Source organism: Arvicanthis niloticus, chromosome X (assembly GCF_011762505.2).
Source record: "Arvicanthis niloticus isolate mArvNil1 chromosome X, mArvNil1.pat.X, whole genome shotgun sequence".
Taxonomy (NCBI): domain Eukaryota; kingdom Metazoa; phylum Chordata; class Mammalia; order Rodentia; family Muridae; genus Arvicanthis; species Arvicanthis niloticus.
The window spans coordinates 73,979,175-73,986,650 of record NC_047679.1 but is presented as its reverse complement, the minus strand read 5'-3'; the positions used below and the strand labels follow the sequence as shown (position 1 = coordinate 73,986,650).

Genomic DNA, 7,476 nt, shown 5'->3' with positions numbered 1-7,476 from the left:
TTTTATACTTTCAACCATTATCACAGTATTAAATTGACTTAGTAGTATGTGTGTGTGTGTGTGTGTGTGTGTGTGAGTGTGTGTGTGTGTGTGTGTATGTGTGATGAATTTTATAGAGAATAGTCAAGCATGAATAGAAGATAGAGGGAACAAAATGGGCTGGAGAAGTTATGTATTTACAGTATTCATACATAGGATTTTAAAAAATAAATTTAAAAATTGACATTTTCAATTAAGAAGTTTGGAACACTTTATTTTTGATTATCATTGTCACAATTTTGCCTGATGAGTCTTAGAAGGTATTCGCTGTTTTAATTTTGGAAAGTGTTCACAACTATCTACATCTGGGAGCTTTGTGGCTGTTTTAGCATAACAGGGAACATACTTTCTCACAAAACTCTTGGATGGTGCCATGGCTATATTGCAAAGGGACATACTTTTAGTTTGTTCATGTTGAGATCCATGGCTTACAACAGCTGACAGATAATATTTTTCAAGATTAAGAATATGTTCAATTGCTTTTTCTACATTATCAGGGAGACCAGTCACTGTGATATTAGGATTATAGGACCCTTTTGGAGGTAAACGTACATCTACTTGGTATTGATCCATGATTTTATTGATGGTTTTTCCACGAAATCCAATAACATTGCTACGAACCTGCTGGTTAAGTGTGATTTCCTTAGAAATTGTTTTTTCAATTTTATGCAACACTCTCATTATTGCATCTCTAGCAGCTAGTGTGTTCTCTTTATAACCAGTAATAGTGATTTGGTCTTGCATCTCATGGCTTCCTTTCTTTGGAAAACGGACAGTAACATCATGTTCTGTGCAAATTTGAGTAATGAGCAAGCCCTTGTGACCAGTGATCTTGGCTCGATGTTTAGAATCTAGATTGAACATTAATTTAAAATTTCTTAGTGTCCGATCTTCTATTTCCATTTGCAAAGCTTTGACTCGCTTTTGCAATTTCATCTTGGCTTGTTCCACATTTGCTGCAAGGCCCATAATAGATATGACATCAGAATTTTTTCCAGGTTGTGGTATCTGCATATGAACTTCAAATTCCTTTACTAGTTTGCGTAAACCACTTCCCTTGTGCCCAATGATGTAAGGATGTAGGTGAAGGGGCACATGAACTTCAGCAGTGACGGGGATTATAGATGCTAGAGCTTCAGTAGCTGCCTTGCAATTTTCCACTTGGCCTGAGATAAATATGGTATCACTTTTCTTTGGAGAATTAGGAGCAAGATCTTTAGTAGACTTTTTCCACTTTTCTTTTCCTTTCTCCTGAGTACCTGGATCCGTATTTATGACTGGTTTCTCTACATCTGAAAATTTGATTTCAACTTTATAATCCCTAGCAATTTGTTGGATTCGTGAACTTATTGGTCCCATGATAAAAGGTTGGAAATTCTGGGGTATAACATACCGTGTTGTAACTTGGGAGCCCAAAGGCTCAAAAATCTCCTTAATGTGTTTCTTTGCTGCCTCAACGCAAGGTTTTGCGCCTTTTATTGTGACTTTTGTATTCTGTCTCCCTGCATAAGAGAATGTAATACTGACACCACCATACTCTTCTGCCATTTCTTTTAAAAGCTGGCCCCTCCGCATGACAAAATAATGGTGAAATCTACGGCTTATTAATATGGAATCATCCACCTCATTCTCTAAGTCTTTAACTAAATCCTCTAGTTGTCTTTGCACCTCTTTAACAGACTCCTCAGTCCCTGTAATTGTTATGGATTCTTGATCCTTATTTGTAGGGTTAGGGAAAAGAACACATGCCCCAGTATCATCACAGATTTTGGAAATATTACCTCCATTTTTGTTCAGTAGGAATTGATGATATTGTGATTTGACACGGAGAGTCTCAGAGTAACTCTTAGCTTGCTCTTCTTCGGCAAGTTTTAGAAGCTTTGCTTTGGCCTTTTCAACACTTTCAACAGAGCCCATGATAATGACTTTATTCAGGTTTGACTTGTTTTTTGGAAAATGCAGATGGATCTTCCCACATTCTTCTATGATTGAATTTAACAAAGATTCTTTTGGATTAGTCAGACATTTGTATAGATTTGCAGAAATGGTAATTTCTTCCTCTGCAGTATCAGCTATCTCTTGCTGAATTGAAAGTATCCAGTTACGTGCAATTTCACAATTTTCTGGATATCCAGTAATGATAAACTCTTCTGAGTTGCAGTTTTCTGGTGGAAAACTAATTTGGGTGTTGGTTGTTTCAGAGATTTTCTTAATGTTTGATGCTCCTTTTCCAATTATCCTTTTGTGAAGCTTTTTCGTTATAGAAATACTTATAGAATAGTTATTTTCTTTAATATCTGTCAACATATTTTCCAAATACTGTGCACACTTTTCTGATTCATATCTTGGTCCTATCAGTTGAACAATATCACTCTTCTCTGCAGGATGTGGAAAATTGAGGATAACATCTGGGAATTTCTTACAAATTTCACGAACCCTTTCACCTTTTTGCCCAATAAGTATGTGGTGAAATTGGTGTTTGATGATTATATCCTGGCTGTAATCTTCTTCCAAATTATTTGCTAGATCAAGCAGTTCTTTTTTGGCCTGGTGGACACCCAGAGATTCTCCCTCAATTCTGATTGAGTGGTTTGATTCATTTTCAGGAAACATTGTGATAGAGACTTGGGTTTTCTCTGTAATTCTATTTAGGATCTCCCCATTATTCCCTGTCAGGTACTTATGAAATTTACTGTCAGTGTTTATCTCAGTACATTCCATTTTGCTCATTAGGTCCTTGACAATAATGTCAAATTTTTCTTGAGCATAATTTACATCATCTGCTGGTCCTTTCAGTGTTATTTTATCTTTAGCTGTAAAATGTATTTGAACCTTTGGCACACACTCTGTTATCTCAGCTATTTTCTCACCTTTCTTACCAATAATGAACCTGTGCAACCAAGAAGGAGCAAAGATAGAAGAAACAATGTAATCATCATCATTGCCATCACCTTCATTAAATACTTCCCCAGAACTGTCAGGATCACTGTGTTGTGTCATAGAATCTGATAGGCTTTCTGACTGTGATTGTTCAGTTGAATCATCACTTGTTTCTAAGATCTCTTCCAGAAAATTTCGTTTGACAGTTCTGGTACAGTTGCCTTGAAACTTCATCATCATACCCTCTGTTACAGTACTGGTCTCAGTCATATTATTTTTATGACAACCTGTCTGATCCACATGCAGTTGTCTTTCATTAATATCTACATCTGTCTCCTTGGCACTAGAGAGTGGAAAAGGGACATGCTCTTCTGTTTCTTGGAAAATGTTACTTGCTTGAAGGTATGGTTTAGCAGGCAGGGAATTAAATGTTTTCTCCATTTCTAATATCTGGTTATCATCCTTACTACTTCTGGCAGATGTAGATAGGCTTCCATCTGAAGACTTCATCTTTGTCTGATTTGCATCAACACTGTTTATTCTGTTGCTCTGATTAGGTGGATTTATGATCTGAGTATTTATTTCAGCACCTTGCTCCAAATCTTGTGATTTATCTCCAGCCTGGTCTAGAAAAAAACAATGTTCTTGTTTGGAAATGAGCGTTAAGGGTAAATATTGTTCTTGACACCATTTGAAAATTTCATTCTCAGCATTTGTGACAGCTTCTGGGTTGCCAAACACTGTCACATAAAGACCTTGGTCTTTGACAAAAGATGATTCTAAGTTGACACCAGTGTTCTCCATGATATGTGCATAGAACTTTGCTAATGTACCTTCACCAAATTGAGTCAAATAATTTTCTTTTTCTAGTAATACATGAAAAACCTGAGTGAGGGTTGAAACTTCCCCAGCCGTAAAAATGTTAGTTCTTGATGACTCTACAGTTTCTTCAGGATTTTCTAAAAATTTTCTTTTCTCTGGGTATTCATTAACTTCCTTGTCATATCTGGACACACGTACCATATCATTTGAACTTTTATAATTTTCTTTTTGAACAGACACGTTTTGATGTGAAGCAGAATTTCTTTTGGAATTCATTGTTGATTTTTTGAGCAGATTCAATTCAGATGTATTGCAGATAAAATATCAATAGCAAAACCACAAATATCTCTTGGAGTTTCCTCCTTGCATATTACTGTATGGGGAAAATGAAATATTTAAGGATGTCATTCCTTTCTAAATTAATTTATAGACTCAAGAAAATAAGAATACATTCTAATAGCTATACATTTTTATTTTACTAAAGTTCAAAATTTAACTATTAATCTATCCTGAGAGTACATGAAATGCTTAAATTATAAGGATTATGAGGAAACAGCAACCATTGTTTTCCAATGGAAAACCTAGTTTACTTATATTTATAGAATTAATTTTTATTTCTTCTAATTCAGTATCACTATTTTTTACCAGTACCCCAAACGGCACTGTTGAGTACCTATAATTATTTGAAAAAAGTAAGGTCTGTAAGAAGATATTACAATTTCCAGAATTTTTATTTTTCTTATGTTTTAATCAGTAATAACTTAAAAATTCACACACTTTCTGTACACAATTAAATATTTTGTTTCTTTAATTAAACTTAAGAGTTCTGTACAACCCAGCTTCACAACTTTTCTATTAACCTATTGAGATTGCTGAAGCTCAATTACAGACAACTTTCTTTTCTACCATCACACTCAGGAAAAGAAAATAATATTTTTAATCTGTATTCTTGCTTGATATGAAACTTTTATTTAAAAAAGTATAGCCTGCAGATACAGTTGAACATCAATTCATTGCTTGAGTATAACACCGACTCTTATATAACAGATTCTTAAATATATCTACATGTTTTCTATGGTTGATAAGGTTTATCCTTGTTAAACCATAAGGCTATACATCTATTCTGATTACTGAACCAGTCTATTTCTATTAATATTAATCATAAAGACTGTTCTGACATAATTCCATTTTCTAGGACCACTTCAACTACTAGAATTTTATACACAACAAGGTATTAGTGTCTGTTGTGTTCAACTCAGGGGCCATTTTTATTTCTACAATCTTCAATTATGTGATTTAATTTAGTCTTGCAACTTTAAATATCACCAACACTGATACCAAATGAACAATCTTACACTTGATCTGGAATGTTTATCCATGGAAGCTATTCAGTATCCCTAATTGTCCTTTGAAAATCCATGCAACAGATTTTTAATTGTATGCACATGTTTTCTACTCTTGTACTATTCTGGTTTTATATTTTTATTTATTAAGAATTTTTAAGAGGATGGTGAGATGTCTCAATAGTTAAGAGTATGTACAGCTTGTGCAAAGAAACTGAGGTTATCTCAGAGTACTAATTTCAGCAGGTCATATCTGTCTCTAACTTCAGCTCCAGGGAATCTGAGACCCTTTTCTAGAGCCCTGAGACACATGCTTTCCCATGTTCCTATATACACACACAGTCATACACATATACAAATAAATAAAATAAATCTCTTTTTAAAAAATAAATCAAATGTTATGCCACAAATTTCTTTTTTTCTTTTTTTGTTTGTTTTATTGGTTATTTATTTACATTTAAAATGTTATCCCCCTTTACAGTTAAACAACCATCCCCTCCCTGGTCACCCAGCTTCTACGAGGGTGCTCCTCCGTCTACCCACCACCTCCTTCCTTAGCACCCTCACATTCCCCTAGGATGGGTCATTGAGTCTCCACAGGACCAAGGGTGTCCCCTCCCATTGATGCCAAATAAAGTAATCCTCTACTACATATGCAGGTGGAGCCATGGGTCCCTCCAAGTTACTCTGCTTGGTGGTTTAGTCATTGGGAGCTTTGGGGGTCTGGTTGGTTGATATTGTTGGTCTTCCTATGAGGTTGCTGACCCCTTCAGCTCTATCGTTCCTTCCCCTAACTCTTCCCTTGAGGTCAGGGTTTTCAAGACGTTTAAATGAGAACATTCTGAAGTGAGTATCAATGGAGTTGGACACAAGAGACATTCTTACAATATCATTTCTTAATAAAATAAATTTATAGTAGTGAATATTGCTTTTTGTCATATCATACTCTCTAATATTTGGATTATACAACAGAAGGCATAAGCATTCTCTCAATTTCCTTGATATGAAATTAAGGGGCCATTTTATCTGCTATTTTTCTAAAGTGAAGGGGATTTTACATGCTAATGACACTTGGACACTATTTCTTCTGTTATGCAGAGTTGTCATTTATTAAAGCTCAGTGAATAATATAGATAATTAATTGGTTTCATTCTAGAATATTATAGATCATATTTGTGAAACTAACAGTTTCTATGTATTCTCAGCACTTATTTGCAAATAGCTTTATCTATATTTTTACAAGTTATAATTTAATTTTAAGTAATGAAATTTGCTAATATTCCTTGTTTATTTTTATAAAGTACATTGTTGTGAATAACTTGTAAATAAAAATGTCACTCAGCTAGGTTAAAGTCTTTACATCTCAGTGCATTTCTCTACAATTAGAAGAGACACTCTGAATTTGTGGAGCTTTACTTTGCATTTTACAGCCTTGTTATCAATTATATCTTTATAATTTCATTCATCTCCCAAACTCCATTATAAAACATATGACAAAACTAAAAGTAAAAAACAATTATCTTTGTTAGCATTTCATCTTTCCTCGTGACCTAATATTATCCTTTTTTTGTTCTCATTTCTACTTGTTAAGTTATAGCTACACATATTTTTTTCACCTGTGTGCATGTATACATTATAGCTTAATACCTAATATGATAATGAAAATGATTTTATGGAGCTTGAGTTTGGGTGATCTTGTTTAATTAATATTATAATTATAATTTCTAAGTCAATACAATTTTCTTGAAATTTCGTGAAAAATATACTCCAAGTACTTTATTTTCCTTACCAAATATTATGTCTCCACATGGTGATAATTTCTCTGTTTTAAAAGAACTAATTATAATTTCATTTTGAATATCTGAACATCTACACACTTTACACAGATACTCATATTCAAATATTTTGTCTGAGATCCTCTATGGGCAGTGGCCTAATCATATCAAACATTCTTCATTGCTGAAATAAGCTTTGAACAAACTGATACAATATTAAATTTTGTGAAAGCTTTCTATGTTCTAGCTTACCTTTTCTTCTTGTCCAGTTTAAAGGTTTCTGGTTGATGATAAATCTCTGAGAGCACAGACTAAGCTCACAGGGCTCTATAATAGTTAGAGATGAAAACTTCATGGAACTGGTGACTGGCCTCAATGTGAATGTCAAAGCTGAAAAGGAAATTAGAATTTTCAATTAGTTGAAATATGGAATGACACAGTATTCAAAATGTTTTGTTATCTAAAATCAACATTAAGAATGGAAATAAATACTATAGGCAGCTTATTTGAAACTATCATGTTTGAATGTCATCTAGCCTGTGACCTCCATACCCCTTTCAACATTTTTTGTAAGACATCATTTTAAGGAGAAAATTATTGTAATTACTTCATCCTAG

At 33.8% G+C, this 7,476-nt stretch overlaps 1 pseudogene across 1 annotated transcript; it reads right to left on the bottom strand.

The window, feature by feature from the left end:
* Positions 1–229: 229 nt before the first annotated feature.
* Positions 230–7,249, bottom strand: LOC117694010 (vigilin pseudogene; annotated as a pseudogene). Its single transcript, XR_013105886.1, has 2 exons — positions 7,112–7,249; positions 230–4,114 (listed from the first exon to the last, which is right to left on the bottom strand). The product of XR_013105886.1 is annotated as a vigilin pseudogene (transcript).
* Positions 7,250–7,476: the final 227 nt, after the last annotated feature.